Source organism: Arachis ipaensis, chromosome B1, assembly GCF_059453495.1.
Source record: "Arachis ipaensis isolate K30076 ecotype BB chromosome B1, ASM5945349v1, whole genome shotgun sequence".
Taxonomy (NCBI): domain Eukaryota; kingdom Viridiplantae; phylum Streptophyta; class Magnoliopsida; order Fabales; family Fabaceae; genus Arachis; species Arachis ipaensis.
The window spans coordinates 142,029,684-142,050,632 of record NC_142436.1 but is presented as its reverse complement, the minus strand read 5'-3'; the positions used below and the strand labels follow the sequence as shown (position 1 = coordinate 142,050,632).

The window sequence follows — 20,949 nt, the reverse complement described above, 5'->3', positions numbered from 1 at the left end:
AATGCCCTTCAATGAAAATGATTGCCAGAACCATAACCGACCTATTTCACTTCACCTATAAAGGTATGTCATTTTATCTTTGGTAGGATACACTCTGAATTTACAATACTAACTTAAGCATTGGAATACCTTTTACAGATACACTCCCCATTCTTATTTTCCCCAACGTGATATACTGCTGGACGAGAAGCTTAGGTTTTCAAACTTATAACTCGGTATTGAGGATAACAGCTCGATATCGACTATCTGAGATCGAGCTGCATCCAGGTCATCCATCCAAAAACAATTGTTAAGGTAACAAAAATATGATATATCACGAAATTTAATTTATATAAAATGTAAATTAGTTGAAGTCAAATAAATATTTAGAAGTTTAAAAGTAATTTTAATTAATTTACTTTAACTTTTGTTTCTCTACTAATCTATTATGTTATCATTTTCAATAATTACAAGGAAAAAAAGATGCACTTGAAGATTCTCCGTGTATCAAAAGAAAAGAATTTATATATATTCCTATAGAATATTTTTCCAACCTGTAGAAGGTTTATTTCCAGAATATGAAAGATAAATTAAGGGTGAGCACGGGTCAGGTTGGTTCGGGTTTTAGGTTAAATTAGAACCAAATTAATTGAATTATAATTGGTTTGATTCGGTTTAAATTTATATTTTTTTGTGTATCCAAATTAAATCAAACCGATTAAAAATAGATTGGTTCGGTTCAGATAATTAGGTATCCAATGAAAAAACTTCATAAAAAAAATTTCTTAAAAATTCTTTAAGTACAATAAACATATAACATTAATAGGAATAATCTAAACATGTTAAATACCAAATACATTAAAAACTCTAAGCACATTAAAATCTAAATATATTAAACACTAAAAACATTAAAATCCAAACATATTAAAAGGCATATATAATTTAAATTTTTTTCATTTAATTAATATATAGTCGGGTCTATGGATTAGTTCGAGTTCATCACTCTGAAAACCGTTATCCAAACTAATTATTAAAAAGAGTTATTAGTTTGGTTCAAATTGGACCTAATTATCCGTTAATTCAAGAACCAATTTAATTAATTCGGTTCAAATTTAGACGAGTAATCTAGTAACCCCACCCGTGTTCACCCCTGATTAACGAAATTGAATGAATTAAATTAAGAAAATTGTGCGAAGGGTAAGATAGAAAGTAGAAAGAGAACCAGCCAACCGTCACGGACGAGGTTAGGGTTTGAGTTTCAACTTTCAACCACTCTTTAAAGCACACACCCATTCGAGAAACTCACTCTCTCTCTCTCTCTCTCTCTCTCTCTCTCTCTCTCTCTCTCTCTCTCTCTCTCTCTCTCTCAAGAATTCCAGATTCAAGCACAGGAAGAAGATGATGCAGCTGGCATGGCTCCTCCATCCATCATGGCCCAGCAACCCAACCAGCAGTACCAGCAGCAGCAGCCATACATGATGATGCCTCCGCAGTCTCAGCCACCACATATATGGGCCCCCTCTGCCCAGGCTCCGACACAGTCTGTGCCTCCTTCCCAGCCCGTTCAGCCCACCAGTGCCGATGAGGTCCGAACCCTCTGGATCGGTGATTTACAGTACTGGATGGGTGAGAACTACCTCTACACCTGTTTTGCTCACAAATACGATTTTTTTTTGTATAGATCAAGTTCACCGCACCCCCGACGAACTCTATAAAAATTATAGAGTTCGCCTAACCCCCTTCGAACTCTCTTTAACTTTTTTGAAATTCGCATTTTTAATTCATTATCATCATCTCCAAATAGTATATAGATCTACAAACAGTATATAGGAGTACACAAAAATACACAGACAACAACTATGGCTTCTTTAAGGATTTTTTTAATTATAAATTAAAAAAATAAGCCATATTTAACAATGGCAACCATTATCATCGTCTCCAAAAATACACAGGTACATCGGAATAAGCCATATTTAACAAGGATTTTTTTAAAGTTTAATAACTCTGCAGGTCCCTATAGTTTCACTGAATTTTTAATTAGGTCCCTATACTTTTTTTCTTTTCAATTGGGTTCTTGTACCTTAATTTTTTTCAATTAAACCCTTTCTGTCAGTATAACGTTTGAGATAATAGAATATTCTTGATAAAAAAAAGAATATTCTTGTCATTTAACTGGAGTGGCTAGGTGAACTCATCTGAATTTTTCCCAAATACCCAAAGAACCCCTCGCATTTCACTCCTAAGAAAAAAAGAAACCCTAAGTTGCTCCCGTCTCCTGCGTCTCCTGCGTTGGTCCGTTATCGGCGTCTGTGTCTAGCATCGACTGCAACGGACGCTTGCTGGTGTGCTCTCCGTCGCCTTGCCTCTGCGCTGGGCCCATCTGCGTTATTGTTGTCGGAGGTCTTCTCCACTGTTTGTCCAGCCAAGGCGTCTCTGTCCCTCGCGGTGAAACCCCTTGCCGAGCCTCCGAGCGCCTAGCCTCCCGTCCTCGCGTTGTGCCTCTGCTCCATCTCCCTGCACTCGAACTTTCTGCAAGTAGGTGACAAAAAAAAGCCTCCTTTTTTCAGTTTTAAAAGTTGATGTTTATGTTATTTTTTTTAAATATGGCATTGGTTGACTGTTGTTGCTGTGGTGGTGCTGCTTTAAATGGATTATGCTTCTGTTTTTATTAAATGGATTCTGCTTTCAATGGGAGATTTGTGAAAGTGTGATTTGTGAAAGTGTAAAAGTGTGATTTGCAATAGTTTAATTTTGTGAAGATGTATAAATTGACGGTTCCTTTTTCATATTTTGAGTTACGGAATTAAGCAAGATAGGAAGATGTATCGCAAGATTTGAGTTGGGAATTTATGTTATGATAGGTTCCATGTTCAAATAATAAATTGTGTTGATGGTTTCACAATCATTGCCTTGATTCTTTTCCATGTTCTGGATGTATGCTGAACTGGGATGACTTCAATTCTGAACCTATTTTTCTAATGATGTGCTTGAATGGAGCTACTATGGCATTGGATGATGAATTTTATTTATTCTTGAATGTTGATTGTTGTGGTTGTGATGATGTTGCTTTAAATGGATTATGTTTCTGTTTTTAATACCTGTAATGATGGGGACTCAGATTTCACCATAGACATACATCATGGTGGCAAGTTTCATGATTTCACCAAAGGACACAGCAAAGCCACGTCAAAATGATGCTTCTTCACCTACAAGTAATGGTGCTGCTTCCAATTCGAAACATTGTTCACGAGGAAGGAGGACTTTAACTGTTCCAAAGGAACCAAAGTTTCATAGTCTCCATGTACCAAGGAGCTGTACCATCAGGAATCCTACATAGGGGGCTCCTATGGGGCATTAGAGAGATTTGTTCAATATCATCATTGAATTTTTAGTGGCTTTGGTGTAATATTGAAGAAAAGGGTGAATGTGTGTTTTTTGTTGTATCATCATTGATTTGTGTAATAACAGGATTTTTTACAGTACCAAAGTTACAATGATTTATATAATACCATTGATTTGTGTTTCGTGTTAAGTAAATCAACAGACCACATTTAGGATAATAAATTTATAATAAATTAAACTCCCTCCCATTTCCTTTGAAACAATGATGAAAGAAAATTTTAGGGTTATGGTACAGTATGCTTAGTATTTTGAAACAAACAATTCCCAATAGAATAAGAAATGTTTGCAGCATGCGGATGATCAGTCTACCGTTGCACGCCTTTATTCTTCGTTTGTTTGTTGAGTAACTTCAGTTCCCTTTATTCTTGATTATGTTTTTTAGTTTCTCATTTGCAACCACTAGTTCAGCAGCTATGCCTCATTGGCTGAATGTCCCGCACCAGCAACAACTGCTTCATAGCATGATTCATTAGGCAGAATTACGATTAGAATTCAAAGTCTATACCGAAAAATCAATGTAACTAACATTCTAGCCATACCCTAAAATCTGCATGGCCAAGCTTTATGAAGATCCCAGGCTGACATCATAGGACAGCAGACATCGTATCGTCCCTACAAAATTATGAAACACCCTATGTAATAAGGTCTTTCCTTTTTATTTGGACACCCATTCTTTGCACCGTCATCAACCTCAATCCAATCAAAATCATGAATCCACTAAAAAAGGTTGTATTTTGGTATCTTCCCACAAGTAACATACCTCCTACCATGGTTAGAAACTGCTGAAGAACGGCGGGCGGACAGTTACTGCCTCTCTACAAAAACACAGGTGTCTTCTTTTCTTCGGGTTGGAGCTCCTGAAAACACAGCTTCTTGAAGAGATAATGAATGAGGTTCCTTGATTTTGAGACATAAATTTGGGGAATATGAAAACTGAAAATGGAAAACGGAGAAGAAGAGAAATCTCATATAGTTCAACGATAGTGTTTACAGAGAGGAGACAGTGGTAAATAAGTCATTTCACAACTCACTAACGTTTTTTGAACGTTAACCGTTAACACTTAACAGGGACTTAATTGAAAAAAATTAAGGTATAGAAACCCAATTGAAAAGAAAAAAAAGTATAGGGACCTAATTGAAAATTCGGTGAAACTATAGGGACCTGCAGAGTAATTAAAACTTTTTTTAATTATAAGTCGTATTTTATTTTGAAAAAAATTATTTATATTTTTTAAATTTTTTTTTCAAAATAAAATACGACTTATAATTAAAAAAATCCTTGTTAAATATGACTTATTATAGTGTACCTGTGTATTTTTGTAGACGATGATAATGATTGTCATTGTTAAATATGGCTTATTTTTTTAATTTTTAATTAAAATTTTTTTTTGAAGAAGTCATGGTTGTTGTCGGTGTATTTTTGTGTGTACTCCTGTATACTGTTTGAGAGTTCACCGAGGTTAGGCGAACTCTATGATTTTTATAGAGTTCGTCGGGTGCGCGAACTTGCTCTATAAAAAAAAATCGTATTTGGAGAATTAAAGTTTAAAAATGGTTTCTGGGAAATATAATTTTTTTTTTATTTCTGAAAAAAATGTAGAGATCTTGATTAGCTTTGATTTTTGTTTAAACAGCGTTTTGTTTAGATGGACTATATATCTGTCATTACTCATTATATTGTGTGTAAAAATGATAAATTAAGGTTATATACTTATATGGTTGCAGGTGATATCTGTTAAAGTAATTAGGAATAAGCAAACTAGTCAATCCGAGGGTTATGGGTTTATTGAGTTTACAAGCCGTGCTGCTGCTGAGAGAATACTACAATCATTCAATGGCGCCCTTATGCCGCGAGAGGCGTCATGATGACAGTCCAGATTACACTATATTTGTTGGAGATTTGGCTGCAGATGTTACGGACTACCACCTTCAGGAGACATTTAGGGGTAGATACTCCTCGGTTAAGGGGCTTAAAAGAAAGGCAGTTTACGAGAAAAGGTGTTGTTAAAGTCAGGATATTGAAAAAATAACAATTGCATGCTATTCATTCTGATTTTAGAGAAATAGTTCAATTCAATTAGTTACATGTTATTTTGTTTTGTGAAATGCAGAAATGGTAGAAGTGCTAGTGCAGTTAAGAAAAGATAACACAGAGGAGATTGAAGGAAGCTGCTGAGATTCTGAAACTGATAGCACGAGCCTAAAGTTCCTTAAATGTTGTCTTTATTAATGTGCAACAAGTCAGGCATTTGTTGGCTTTCATTAACATCTTTTTGTACAGTTTAGGATTGCGCCTTGTTGATATCGCAATATTGTTCATGATTGTAGTGGAATGGGTTTAAAAACGCGTTAATAGCTGTTATTAAGCGTGCGATGTGTTATTAATATAGTAGAATATAGAATATTAATCAAGCGCTTTAGTGCTGTATTGCTGTTTAAGCGTAACGCTACCTGATGTCTTTTTCTTATATTCAGTGCGCGAAACACAACAGAATAGTGATGTACGGCTCAGTAAAAACGAATCGTTTTTAGTGTTGGTTTAGAAGTCATTAAGTTAATAAAAAATATTTTTTAATTTTCAGTTTGTTTGACAAATTTTAAATAATAAAAATAAAAATATTAAAAAACTTTATATAATAAATAAATAAAAATATAAAATAATATTTTTATATTATTGTATTTAAATATAACTGATAAATAAATTTTTTTATATAAAATATTAAAATATAAAATTATTCTTATTTTTTAAAAAAGATCATTTTAAAAAATTCTTTTATTAAAAATTCACATAAATAAATACTTAATGGTTACAGTTTTTTATTTTATGTGCTTCGTTGACAGAAGTTATTTGAGCTAATACTCAAAATGACCTCTGAAATTTGACCACTGATTTAATTTAATTCTTAAATTTTTAATTGACCCAATTTATATTCTAAAATTTTAAGGTGTGGCTCAAATTGGCCTTTCCTTCCAACTCCGTCACTGAAGTGATGACGTGGCACTCAAATTTCACCACATGTCTCTCCTTTTTACCATCGCCATCACCGCATCCCCTCTACCAACATCCTCCCTCCCCCAGTAAACAACAATATTCACAATCCACCAACACCCACACATTTTCACCGCCATTTATGGTCTTTCTATTATCTAATTTTTCTCTTTCTCACCATCACCATCACCATCTTCTCTCTACTAACGTTCTTCCTCCTCAACAAACAACATTAACAATCACTAACATTAACAAATTGAAGAGAAATAGAAAAAGAAAAAAGAAAAAACACAACACCACACTTTAGATCCCTCTTAATAGGAGCACAAAGACGGGTGCAATGGGTGAGGGTGCTGTTGGAATAAATTATTTTATTAATCTAGATTATCCATATAGAATCACCAAAAATATATCATAATGCGGAAGCGTACCTTTACTAATAGAAATTAGAAATTAGACAGAAGGATTGTCTCAGTCTTGTGGTTCCTTCGATCTTTCTCAACCAAAGTCTTCTGTATCTCTAGGCGGTTGAATTGTGACTCTTTTGATGGGGAAAGAGTAACAAAGGCGGCTTTGGTATATTGGGGACCAAAACCCTGAAGGCCTATTTATATTTGAGCATGGCACCCATTAAACCCTAAAGCCCAAATAAAATAGTATCTAAAGTCTAAAAGATAATATATGGGTTAAGTACTGAAATCATCCCTAAGATCTGGGGTGAAAATCAAAATCGTCCCCGACCTTTTTTTGTTATTAAAATCATCCTCAATGTTACAAAACGTTATAAAATCGTCCTTTTCTACTTTAATTTTATTTTTTTACCATATTACCCTTCATTATTAATAAAAATAATTAAAATTAAAAATAATATTAACCCCCTTCCCCTCCATTAACCCCCCTTCCCCTCCCCTCCCTCCATCCGTAACTCACCCCCACCCAACTCCCTCACTCACCCCCTTCCCCTCCCCTCCCTCCATACGTGACCCCCCCACTCCCTCAGTCACTCACCTCCCCCCCCCCCATTCCCTCCATCCGTAACTCACCCCCCACCCCACTCCCTCACTCAACCACCCTTTCCCTCCCCTCCCTCCATACGTAACCTCCCCCCCCCCCACTCCCTCACTCACCCCCCCTTCCCTCCTTCCGTAACTCACCCCCTCACCCCTCACCCCTCACCCCACACCCCATTCCTGACTCCCGAATTTCGTACCTCCCTTACCCCCTCAACCTACTTCCTCACCCCCACACCCCACTCCCGTAACCCCCATCCCCTTTCTCATGCCCCTTTCTTCAAAATTTCAACCCCAATTTTAACTTTAATTTTTCTTCTCACCACCGCCGCCACTTTACTTATTCGTTTTTAGGGCTCGCTGCTGCCGCCGTCGCCGTCGCATGGTCATCGGGAGGGGATCTCGTCGGCGCTACTTCTTCTTCTGTGACTGTCCTGCTTTTTCTTCTGTGACTACTTGAACTTCTGCTTCTGCTTGTTTTGCTTCTTCTTTTGCTTCTGCCCTGCTTCTGCTTGAACTTCTGTGGTCATCTGTGACTGCTTCTGTTATTTTGCTATTTTTGGATCTGAAAACTGAAATTGTAATTGATGATTATTGAATTATTGTTTATTAAAATTGTTGTGATTATTGAAATTGTTATGGTTCTTTTGCCTCTGATTTTTTTGTTGATTTATTTTATTTTGTAAATGTTGCTGTTAATTTGTTTTATTTTGTTATGAGTAATGAATAGCTATGGTGGCAGTGGTAATGGTGGTGAAGAAAGGAAGAGTGAGAAGAAGATTGGGGAAGAGTGAGAAAATGAAGGAGAAGAGGGGAGGGTGAGGGAGTGGCGGTGAGGGGGTTACGAGAGGGTGAGTGAGGGAGTGGGGTGGGAGAGTTACGCGTGGGGTGGGGTTGGTTTTGTTTTAATTTTTTAATATTTTTAATTTTAATTATTTTTATTAATAATGAAGGGTAATATGGTAAAAAAAATAAAATTAAAATAGAAAAGGACGATTTTATAACGTTTTGTAACGTTGAGGATGATTTTAATAACAAAAAAAGGTCGGGGACGATTTTGATTTTCACTCCAGACCTTAGGGACGATTTCAGTACTTAACCCATAATATATCTAAAATCCAAAAGATAATTATCTAAGGAACAAAAGATAATATCTGGTTTTATTCTCATTTAATTCTAAATCAAAAGTAATAATGACTTATTCAATTTAGCATTTATAACAATAAATGAGATCACCATTATATAAGTCATTTAATTTGAAATAGCATAATTTGTGATTATAATTAATATATGTATTGCCCACAAACAAATTAGGAAATTAAAATAATTTCCTAACAATCTCCCACTTTGGCTATACATATATTCTTTCTTGACATAATCACATCTTATAAACTTTATGCGCACATTTGAATGCTATTTCTCTCATTACTTTAACAATCTGGTCTGTCTCATACATTAGATATGGAACTACCGCAGCTTTTATCACATTAATGTCGTGACTAAACCACGACAATCACCATCCTAATATACTTAACGACATAGATCAAATTTGAATGAGTAATATGGAAATTACATGTCAAGTGATCTCATGCATGTCTATTTCTAGCTGGTCCAACTTTAAAACTTTATTGAGATCAAACACAATACAAATATTACAAAATGAACATTTCACATAATATGAAATAAACCATCAACTTAATTCTATAGAAAAATAATTCAATATCTGTCATAGAACATATAGTATAAAAAATAAACTCCCACTAAACCAAGGCATCACAATTATTGATACCCATCCGAGGAGTGTGCTCATAAAAGACTTTAGGGATCAATCCCTTGGTTAATGGGTTTGCTAGCATGTACTCTGTTCCTATATGTTCTATGGAAATATGTTTTTCTTAAACTTTCTCCTTGACAACTAAGAACTTGATGTCTATATGCTTCAATTTTGTCAAGCTCTTATTGTTGTTGGAGTATAGTGTTGTTGACTTATTGTCATAAAATATATTTAATGGCCTTTCAATGTCATCTACTACATGAAGCTCAGTGACAAAGTTTCGCAACTATATGCCATGAAATCGGAATCAGAGTACCTAATGATCTCCAAATTTTCTGATCTCCGATAAATAAGCATGTAATCCTTTGTTCTCTTTAAATAACGCATTACACGTCTAACAGCTATCCAATTATCTCTGCCTGAATTGTTCAAGTATCTACCCAACACTACCACTATAAATGATATATCAGGACGTGTGTAGACTTGAGCATACATTAAGTTCTCTAGTGCTGATGCATAAGGTTTATCATGCATTGTTGTCCTCTCAATATCATTTTTAGGGCATTGCTTGAGACTGCACTTGTCTCCTTTAGTTATGGGTGTGTCCATTGGTCTATATCTTTCCATATCATATCTACTTAAAATCTTTTCGATATAGTTCTTTTGTGATAATCCAAGAATACCTTGAGAGCGATTTCTTAGTATCTCGATTCCTAATACAAAAGAGGCATCATCAAGATCTTTCATTTCAAATTTGTTCGAAAGAAATTTCTTAGTTTCATGCAACAAGCCTATATCGCTACTGGCAAGTAGAATGTCATCAACATATAAGACCAAAAAAAGTATTTACTCCCACTGAACTTGCGTTATACACATTTCTCTATAATATTTACCTCAAAACTATATGAGGTAATAACTTGATGAAACTTGTGATACCATTAACGGAAAGCTTGTTTGAGATCATAGATGGATTTTCTCCTTTTTTTTTTGGTTGGATCTCATTAATGGTACTTCTTGAGGTTGTTGAGCTTGCTGCATGGATTGAGGTTGAGGAGGATTCTCATTATTTTTCTGTACTGTAGCAGTATCTTAAGCAACAACGATATTCTCATTGTTCTCTTGTACTATGACTGGATCTACAGTAGAATTCTTATTGTGCTCTTGTACTATAACTGTATCTTGAACAATAATAGGTACAAAGACCTTATTATTATCAGTTACAGAATCCTCATCAAAAGCAATATTTCTAATTTTTCCTTCCCCCCAAACTCAACATCCTCAAGAAATCTTGCATTTCCCGTTTCAAAAATAGACCTTGATGCAGGATTGTAAAACTTGTACCCCCGTGAACGCTCAGCATAACCAACACAGTAGCAACTAATTGTCCTTAAGTCCAATTTTCTTTCATGTGGCCTATAAGGTCGCGCCTCAGTCGAACATCCCCAAATATGCAAATGCTTTATACTGGGCCATTTTCCAGTCCAAATTTCATAAGGGATTTCGTTAACTGCTTTGCTTGGCACCTTATTAAGGATGTACACTGCGGTCTTTAAGGCTTCTCCCCAAAGTGATTCAGGCAAGGAAGAATGACTAATCATACTTCTCACCATGTCCTTAAGAGTTCTGTTCCTTCGCTCTGCAACACCATTCATACTAGGTTTGCCTGTCATGGTGTATTGCGGAACAATACCATACTCCTCTAGGAAAAGAGCAAAAGGCCCGGGACGTTGCTCACTTAAACCGTCATATCTTCCGTAGTATTCACCACCACGATCAGATTTGACAGCTTTAACTTTCTTTCCAAGTTGAAGTTCAACTTCAACTTTGAAAGACTTGAAAACATCCAATACTTGGGACTTTTCATGAATTAAATATAGATACCCGTAACGAGAGTAATCATCTATGAACGTAATAAAGTACCGTTGTTCATTTCAAGAGACAGTAGGGAATGGGCCACATATATCAGTATGTATCAGTTCTAAGAAATCTTTAGCTCTCTTGGCACCCAATTTCCTTTCGTTCGTCCTTTTTCCCTTCATGCACTCAATGCGGACTTCAAAGTCTGCCAAATTTTAAGGGTCCGAGAATTCCATACAACACGAGCCTCTGAATTCTCTATTTAGAGATGTGACCTAGGCATTTGTGCCATAATGATGACGAATTCTCATTTAGTTTTTGTTTTGTACCCGTTTGCAGTATTTCATTATTATAAGAATTTAAGTTAAGCCTCTATAGATTATCCACCAAATGACCAGAGCAAATATTATTCGAATTATAGAAGATACTGACTTTATTGTCTCCGAATGAACAAAAATAACCTAATTTGTCCAAATGAAAAATAGAAACTAAATTCCGTCTAAATGACGGTACATAAAATGTCTCTAATAAATCCAAGTAAAATCTACTCGTGGAACATAATCTAAAGGTTCCTATAGCTTCGACTGCAACTATACTGCCGTCTGCTACATAGATGTATCTTTCAGCATCACTTGGTGGTCGGCTCCACAGGCAACCCTGCATAGTAACACTTACATGAGTAGTAGCAGCAGAATCTACCCACCAAGTATCAACAGGTGTATAACTTAAACTAGCCTCAGAACAAATGAAAGTAAGAATTATACCCTTCTTTACACGCCAGGTGGCATATTTGGTACAATCCTTCTTCATGTATCCCACCTTCTTACAGAAGAAACAAGTTAAAATTTGATCCTATTTCTTAGCCTTTTTTCTGCTGAGAAGGCACATCCGCAGTAGTATCACGCTTTCTTTTATACTGAAAAGATGAAGCCATGTGAGCACTTTCAGTCTTATCTTGCTGTAGCCTCTCTTCTTCTTGCACACAGTGAGATATAAGCTCATTTAAGGACCAAGTGTCCTTCAGAGTGTTATAACTCACTTTGAATTGCCCAAAGTGTGCAGGAAGGGAAATCAAAATAAAATGCACAAGTAAATCTTCAGACAACTCTAACTTTAGTGCTTTTAATTTTGAAGCAAGATGAGACATTTCCATAATGTACTCCCTTATGTTCCCTTTACCTTTATACCTCATGGAGACAATTTTGCTCAAAAGACTACTTGCCTCCGCCTTTTCATTCTTAGTAAAGAATTTTTTTTAACATCCTTTAGGAACTGTTTGGTGTAACACCCCAATTACCCTAAACCTTACCTCTAGTCGTAAAGCAAAGGTTAATCAGGGGTTACGACTCCTAAGGCTTATACATATTTATATATAGAAGGAAATAATATATTCTAGAAGCCTGATGAAGAATATAGCTCAAAAATAAAATTTGAAAAGCGCAAAACGTTCACTCGAAGCTAACGTATAAGAAACAAGATATAGGTGCAAGAGAATAGAACAAATGTATAGATATAGTAATATAAACATAGGGAACTAGCCGCAGCTTGCGGAGTTTAAGTCGACTAGTTACAAATATAAAAATACCGAGTTTTAGAATTAAAATAGCTTATACAACCTATCTCTCAACGTAGCCTCTAAGGCCATAAAGATAAAATACAAAAGATGTGAGAGTAACTATAATAAAGTAAAATAAATTAAATCAACAAGGAACTATACTCCACTCTGTCACCATATCCGCAATCTCACCGAAGTAGATTATGACATGCATCTGAAAAATAACAACAAAGTATGGAATGAAAATCAGAGGTTCTCAATATGGTAACAGTTCCCAATGATGTAAGATGTAAGGCTCCGGGACGCCGAAGGCAATCCTAAAACTTCACATCACATATTCATATTCAAGCTTAGAATTAATATAAATAAATAAAGAACTTAGGCCATAAATCATAAGCAGGATTTTCTAACTTAGGGGATTTCTAACTAGAACTAGTCATACCGATGTATCCCACAGCCTTCGCCAACCGAACCTCCGTGCAATCCCATCGCCGCTGCCTACCTAACCTCCTCAGCACCAAACAAACACAGATAATACAAGCAAGGAAAGCACATGTAGAATTCATACATGGAACAGGTAAGTCAAGAAGCAAATAGGCATATTATACAATTAGGCAAACTCAAGTAATCGAAGCAAGCAAGCATATAGAAGATGCATATGATGAATGTCTGTCCTATTGGCTCGTAATATCACTTGTCGGTCCGTAAATGCCAACCCCACACATCCTCTCGAATGTAGCCTTTTCTGCCACGTCAGGGATATAGTGCCCTGTACACTCATGTAGTAGGGAGTCTACTACGCCAGTGATATAGGTCCCGCACACTTCCTGCAGCAGAGAAGGAAATAACCACAACAAATCATGCAGCAGAACTATCTGCTATGCCGGGGATATAGGCCCCGCACACTCTCAACAAAACTGGTCATGCAGCAGAACAATCTGCCACGCCGGAGATATAGGCTCCGCACACTCTCATATAATCCAATCATTTCCTCATCATCAAAACATCACTAGACGTTACCATTCCTCATCTCAAATCACTCTCAGTTATCAATTCTCAATATTCATTAATATCATCATTTCTCTACGAGTCCTCGACTCATCTCAAACGTCCTCAATTCATGATTTCCATTCCGAATTCATAGTTCCTTAATTCTCATCTCATATACCAATTCTTCTTTAATCTCAACCCAACCCATTCTCAGCATACTAGAAACTTAGGTCTCCGTTCTTCTAATTTATCATAAAATCATCTACCAGAAGTCCAGAATCCTTAGGTTATATCCCATGTTCTAATACTCAAAACTAGACCCAAAAGTCTTAAAATGGTGTTAGAGAAGCTTACAACCTTGTTGGAAAAGTGAAATAGTTTAAAAAAACAAAGTTTAAGTTATAAAACAGGACGTGTGTATACGCACAGAGGTGTGCACGCGCACGCCAGAAGATTTTAAGATGTGTGCGTATGCACAGGCATTTACTTTCCCAACTTGTGCGTGCGCACAGGGCTGTGCGTCCGCACAAGTTGCAATTCCTCATTGGTGTGTGCGCGCACAAGCTGTGCTAGCACTGCAAACAGCATGCCCATCCCTGCCTGTGCGTGCACATAGGTCTGTGCGTCCGCACAGGTCTAAAATCTTACAGGGTTGTGCGTGCGCACATACTAAAAATCACAAAATTCTACAACTCTGCAAAATTTTTAAATTTCGACACCAATCTTTGAATTATCATAACTTCCTCTACAAAATTTCAAATTTTACAAACTTTATATCAAATTGAAGGGTTTTCAAAGATCTTTAATTCTAAACTAATTTCATTCAATTTGGAAAACTGAGGCAAAAGTTATGACCAAGTAAAGTTCACCAAAATCTATTTGTACCCAAAATCTCACAAACTCAATTTTTAACCAAACCTCAATCCAATACCAATTCAATCACATATCAACCAAACCAAAACAGTCCAAAATTCATACAAACATTACCTCAACTATTTTCTCACTCACACAACATTCTAAACCATTCAACATTTAATATCTCAAATTATCAACCCCTTCAACACTCATCAATCCAAACATCAAATATAAAACACTATAATCAATCTTCCACCAACACCTTCACCAATCATCATTCTTTCACTATCAATCTTCGTCAACAACCTCATTCATGCTTCGTACCAATAATCAATAATACATATTCATTTAAAATTCAATATACCTCATACCTCAATATCATTATTTAACAACATTTACAACATCAATTCATCAAGCATCATCAACCAACCAACATCAACAACCACTATAAATCCTCATTAATTCCAAGAATTTATCACCAAATAATAACTAACATTAACCAACATCATAATACATCATTAGCACCAATAATCCTCAACAATTACCATCATCATACATATACCACAACAACCACATATCCAATTCAATCCTATCCTATGGGCCACTAGTCTAAGTGTCCATGAACATTATATATTACATAAAGGAAACCAAAACCATACCTTGGCTGATTTCCAACGCTCCAATCACCAAACGAAACTACCAAACTTGATCCAAAGCCTCAACCAACTCCAACCAACACCAATGCTCAAACTAACAACACATATATCACCAAAATCAAAACCTAAGATACATGAAACAATTAAACACAAGGGTTTAGTGAAACCTTACCTTACCCAACAAGATTAGGGGTAAAATCCATCAATTATCCGCTACTAGAGATCACCTAAACAATCAAAACCACAAAATCTACTCAAAACCATAACCCAAAAATGCGCAGAACTTAGGGCACGAAATTGGAAAGTGAGATGCAAGCTCTTATCAGATTTCTTTAGATAGAAAGGAATAACTCGTCAAGAGTTTCGCGTGGCCACAAACGGCTCATCAATCGAAATTTCGGATCAAAAGTTATGGCTCCCAGAAGGTGGAGGTGAATAGTGAAACACCCACTCTTCTTCCCTCTCTCAAAGTTGCGCCCTCCCTCTTGGTTTTAGAGTGGAATGGGCTGATTGCTCATTAAATGATCATATATATATTGGGCCTTGGGCTCGGTTTGGGCCCGGTCCAATCTGTTATCGTTTTTGGTCCATTTGGCCCACTTTGGGCCAAAACCTTTAAGATTAGTGTCCGGTTTTCGATTCCAAAATTATTTTTGTCCTTTCAAAACAATAAAACAATCTTCAAAATATTATTTTCCAAAATACACGATACTGGACAGTCTAGAGTTGGTACTGCCAGCTTAAGTGTCAGTACGCATTTTTACAAAAACTTTTCAAAAGAAATACATTTTCCAACTCAGAAAAATTCACTGAAATCAAATTTCACATTTTTATTTTCAAATTAAAACTTCTAAATTTTGAATCTATTCCGGGCACTAAAATTATTTTATTAAAACGGTTTTACATGAAAATGCGGGTTCTTACATCCTCCCCTCCTTAAAAAGATTTTTGCCCTCGAAAATCCGACTGACGCGACATATCCCTATCAAAACGTCCCACCGTGTCGATGTTTCCTTTCGCCTTCCGCTGCGTCACTCTGATTATCGTCATTGCGCACCCGAAGTTTTCCTTAAAACAAATATCGATTTTGTAATACTTTTCAAAATCTTCAAAAAAATTCAATCTAAACATATTCCTTGTTAACGCTTTTTCAAAGGAGTCAAAATCATTTGTTCGCAAGTCAAATACTTGAAATCACGGTTCCCTCGGTTAAAACTTTTCAATTTAAATTCGCATTCAACAAGATAATTTAGAAACCAAGTTCACAAATTGATAAAATCATAGAACTCACTTTTTCTTTTTAAACAATATCATTCAAAATAAGATTAATATCAAACCAATCATTATTCAAGGCATAAGTCACTTTTTATTTCTCAATTCTCTTCAAACTCATAATTCAACTTTTTCCTCAAAATCAATTTCCTTTCAAATCTTAGTCACTTATTATAACATTTCACAAAACTTCCAAGAGACTTTCAATCATCACCTTAAAACGGAACTTTCTTTGAGAAGACACAAGACTCTAGGGAAGAATAACCTGCCTCACTTCTTAAACTCTTTAGAAATCCTCGGAATCATAATTACTCAAATTGAAACCATTTAAAATGGAGACTTAAAATCAAAATCAAGGCATGTAGGCCAGAAGTTCCGAGCCACTTTCAAAACCAAAATGCTTAAAAGCCAATTCCATTTCGTTTGTAAATCGGAAACCTTTCTAAAGCTCGGAGTTGTTTAGTCTTGCTGAGTCAAAATTTAAAGAATACTTCAAAAGCAAAACGAACCTAATTAATCAAAGTTCAACTTCTTTTAAAATTCACTAAAACTCTTCCAAAAATACTTCTTTAATCAAACTTCAAAACATAGGTCCTTTCTCATTTAAATCAATCTTAAAACATCCACTTCCCGTGGACAGATTAAACTCGAAAAACATCTACTTCTTAATAAATCAAGAACCAAGTAATAGAACCTCTCAAATTCATTCCTTTTCTAAATCACATTCTTAAAACAAAATCTTAAATTTCATAAAAATTTTGGCAGTATCTCTCCTAAAACTTAGACTTTACCACCCTTTTCGGGTCCCAACCAAAACCATGTTTTCCAATCCATTCTCATCTAACTTCAATATCAAATAATTCCAATGTCAAATAACTTTCAAAATCCAACCAACTTTAATATTAAATCGTTACCAACTCTCAACCCATTACCAATAAATCAAACCAACAGTTTTTCAAACTCTTTTCAACAGTTTCAAACAAATTTTCAAAATCGTTTTAAGCTTTAAAACCTTCTTAACAAGAATCCAAGCCATACCGTGTAGAATTTAAAAATCTTAAGTAAAAATCGCAAAAGCATCACTCATTACTTCAGTTACCACAAGTGTTAAGCCACACCCATCATCCGATATGCCGCAACTCCACGAACTGGTTTTCCGAAACATGTGGAGCTCGTAACGCATACGGTGGGTTAGCCATCCTCACTTCCTCTCCGTTAACGTGACCGGCCTCATTCGTGAGTTACCATTCGGGTTTCCTTTCCACACCAAACAGTCGATATCAAAGTGATCAGTCTCAATATCAAAAGTCTAGTGCTTCAATTATCCCAAAAAGGTACTCACAAACAAGCATGCTATGAAATATCAAGTAGATAACCTAAATAGCATTAAAGAAAAATAACCCAGAGTGTGCAACGAAGCACAATCGGTCCATCCCTCAGGCTCACAAGGACGAACCGCTCTGATACCACTAAATGTAACACCCCAATTACCCTAAGCCTTACCTCTAGCCGTAAAGCAAAGGTTAATCAGGGGTTACGACAGTCCTAAGGCTTATACATATTTATATATAGAAGGAAATAATATATTCTAGAAGCCTGATGAAGAATATAGCTCAAAATAAGATTTAAAAAGCACAAAATATTCACACGAAGCTAACGTATAAGAAACAAGATATAGGTGCAAGAGAATAGAACAAATGTATAGATATAGTAATATAAACATAGGGAACTAGCCGCAGATTGCGGAGTTTAAGCCGACTAGTTACAAATATAAAAATACCGAGTTTTAGAATTAAAATAGCTTATACAACCTATCTCTCAACGTAGCTGTTCATACCCTGGGTCAAGCTGTCTGACCCGGGATATTTAGCGACAAGCCGACCGACCTCTTCAGGTCAGACTATCCGACCTCTTCTCAAAGAGCTCGGCCAATGACCGACCTCTTCATAAAGAGCTCGGACAAAATGCCACAGAGGCCCAAGAAGGCCCAAAACGAAGGAACACAACCCAATCCAAAGGCAGCCCAAGCCTACAGAAAGAAAGGCAGTTCCGTTGAAGATAAGCTGACCTCATTCAAAGATAAGATAAGATAAGATAAGATGTTATCTTATCTCCAGAAAGGTCACTCTACAACTACTATAAATACACTGGAGCACCCAGGTATAACTCATACTCTGATTCTACTAAAAATCTGTTTAATACCCATGCTAACTTAAGCATCGGAGTCTCTTGCAGGTACCCCCACCCTCCGGTGGCGAAGGATCAGCAGTGCAGCCAAGTCCAACAAGTCGGACACGACAGCTCCGGCCGCCACCAACCAGCCGGACACGTCAGCACCGACCAGTTCAGAAGATCTCGTCCGAGATCGACCTCCAGTTTCAGGTAACCCTCGAAACATTGGCGCTGTTGCCGGGGACCTGGAAGTCATCCCATCACCATGGCGGACGACCATGATTCAGATCTAGAGAACAGAACGCCGCACAAAAATACGGACGCTACACCAAAAGATACTCCGGAATCTAACGGAAACAAAAACTCATCAAATCTGGGAGTAATAGAAGCACTTCAAGATTGCCTAAAGCAACTTGAAAAAGAAAGCCAGTATCAACGAGAAGTTGGTAAGGATCTACAAAGAGAGGTAAGGCGACGTCGAGAGTTAGAAGATAAACTCCTACAACTTGAAGCCGATCTCAAAACAAGGGCTACCCGGACCACCCCTGAGGACAACTCACGCAAAGATCAAGATCCATTCACTAGGAAAATCATGAAAACTAAAATTCCCAAGGACTTCAAAGCTCCCGACATGACCCCGTACGACGGCACATAAGATCCAAGCCATCATCTTAGCAATTTCAGAAGCAGGATGTATCTCACGGAGGCCTCAGACGCTGTTCGCTGCAAAGCTTTTCCAACAACTCTCACAAAGACAGCAATTAGATGGTTCGACAACTTACCTCCTAAGTCCATCTCAAGCTTTAATGACCTAGCCAAGAAATTCCTGGCCAGATTCTGCATCCAAAATGACAAAGCCAAGCACGCCCCAAGTCTATCAAGTAAGGAGATCGGAAAAGTCTCTGCAACTACATGGAAAGATTCAACAAAGCATGCCTTGACATACAAAGTCTCCCAATAGAAGCGGCCATCATAGGACTCATCAATGGCCTAAGAGAAGGACCCTTCCGCCACTCAATATCCAAGAAGTATCCAACATCTCTAAACGAGGTTCAAGAAAGGGCGGAAAACTATATCAATATGGAGGAGAACTCCCGATTGAGAGACAGCTCAAAAATCGAATTCTCCTAACCCACCACGGGACAAGGATAAAGAATCCAAGAAAAAAGAAGATCAACCCGGTGAGAAGCCTAGAAAACACCACAATTACACCCCTCTTTGGGTGTCTCTTGTGGGTGTTTACCGAGAAATATACAACACTGAGAAGATCCCACCACCTCGCCCAATCACAACAAAGAGGTCGGACGAGTTGAAGGTCCACCTCACACCAAAGAGGTCGGACAAGTTGAAGGTCCATCTCACAACAAAGAGGTCGGACGAGCTAAAAGTCCACCTCACAACAAAGAGGCCGGACGAGTTGAAGGTCTACCTCACACCAAAGAGGTCGGACGAGTTGAAGGTCCACCTCACAACAAAGAGGTCGGACGAGTTGAAGATCCACCTCACAACAAAGAGATCGGACAAGTTTGAATGTCTACCTCACCCCCCTAAGAGACGTGTTCATATGATAAATGGAGGATTCACAGGAGGTTCGATCTCCAAATCATCTTGCAAAAGACACCTCAAAGAGGTATATTAAGGAAGGGAGAGAGGTTTGAAAAGGACAACGGAATGCAAACAAGCCTTCCGAGATTTCAAAAATTCTTGGGGCAACTACCCATTCTCACCAGACCCCGGAAAAGTGAAGAACTCATATTATACCTCGCAGTGGGAAGTCGGGCAATAGCCTCAGCACTAGTCAGAGAAGACGAAAGTGGGCAACAACCCATCTACTTCATCAGCAAAGCTCTACAAGGGGCCGAACTAAACTATCAAAAGATAGAAAAAGTTCACCTACGCCCTTGTACTCACCTCTCAACGACTCCACCCATACTTTCAAGCTCACACTATCAGAGTTCGGACCAACCAGCCCATAAAAGGCATCCTACAGAAAATAAACTTAGCTGGAAGAATCCTACAGATGACAGCTCGGATAATTCGGGGGACCCTGGACAAAACCAGAGAACATCTCGGACAATTCGGGGGACCCTGGACAAAAATAGAAAACAGCTCGAACAAATCGGGGAAAATAAAGTCCGACACATAGAATGCCCGAGCTGATGCATTTTCAAAACCAGCTAGCACCAACAGCTCGGACAAAATCGGGGAAAAGGAAGTCCGACACATAGAATGCCCGAGCTGATGCATTTTCAAAACTAGCCAACACCAAACCAGGGGACAATAACAGAAACCTCATCTAGGCTACATTACAAGACCACAACAAGTCAATCTCAAAGGCGGTATAAGGGATGTACTCAAGGTCAGCCACAGTAACACACATTAAAACTATGAAATCCAGCTAATCAGACATGCTGTCTGGGATCTTAGTAGACATCTCA

The 20,949-nt window shown here is 37.2% G+C and overlaps 1 pseudogene; it reads left to right on the top strand.

The window, feature by feature from the left end:
- Nucleotides 1-1,391: 1,391 nt before the first annotated feature.
- Nucleotides 1,392-5,529, top strand: LOC148578683 (polyadenylate-binding protein RBP45B pseudogene; annotated as a pseudogene).
- The last annotated feature ends 15,420 nt before the right edge of the window (nucleotides 5,530-20,949 follow it).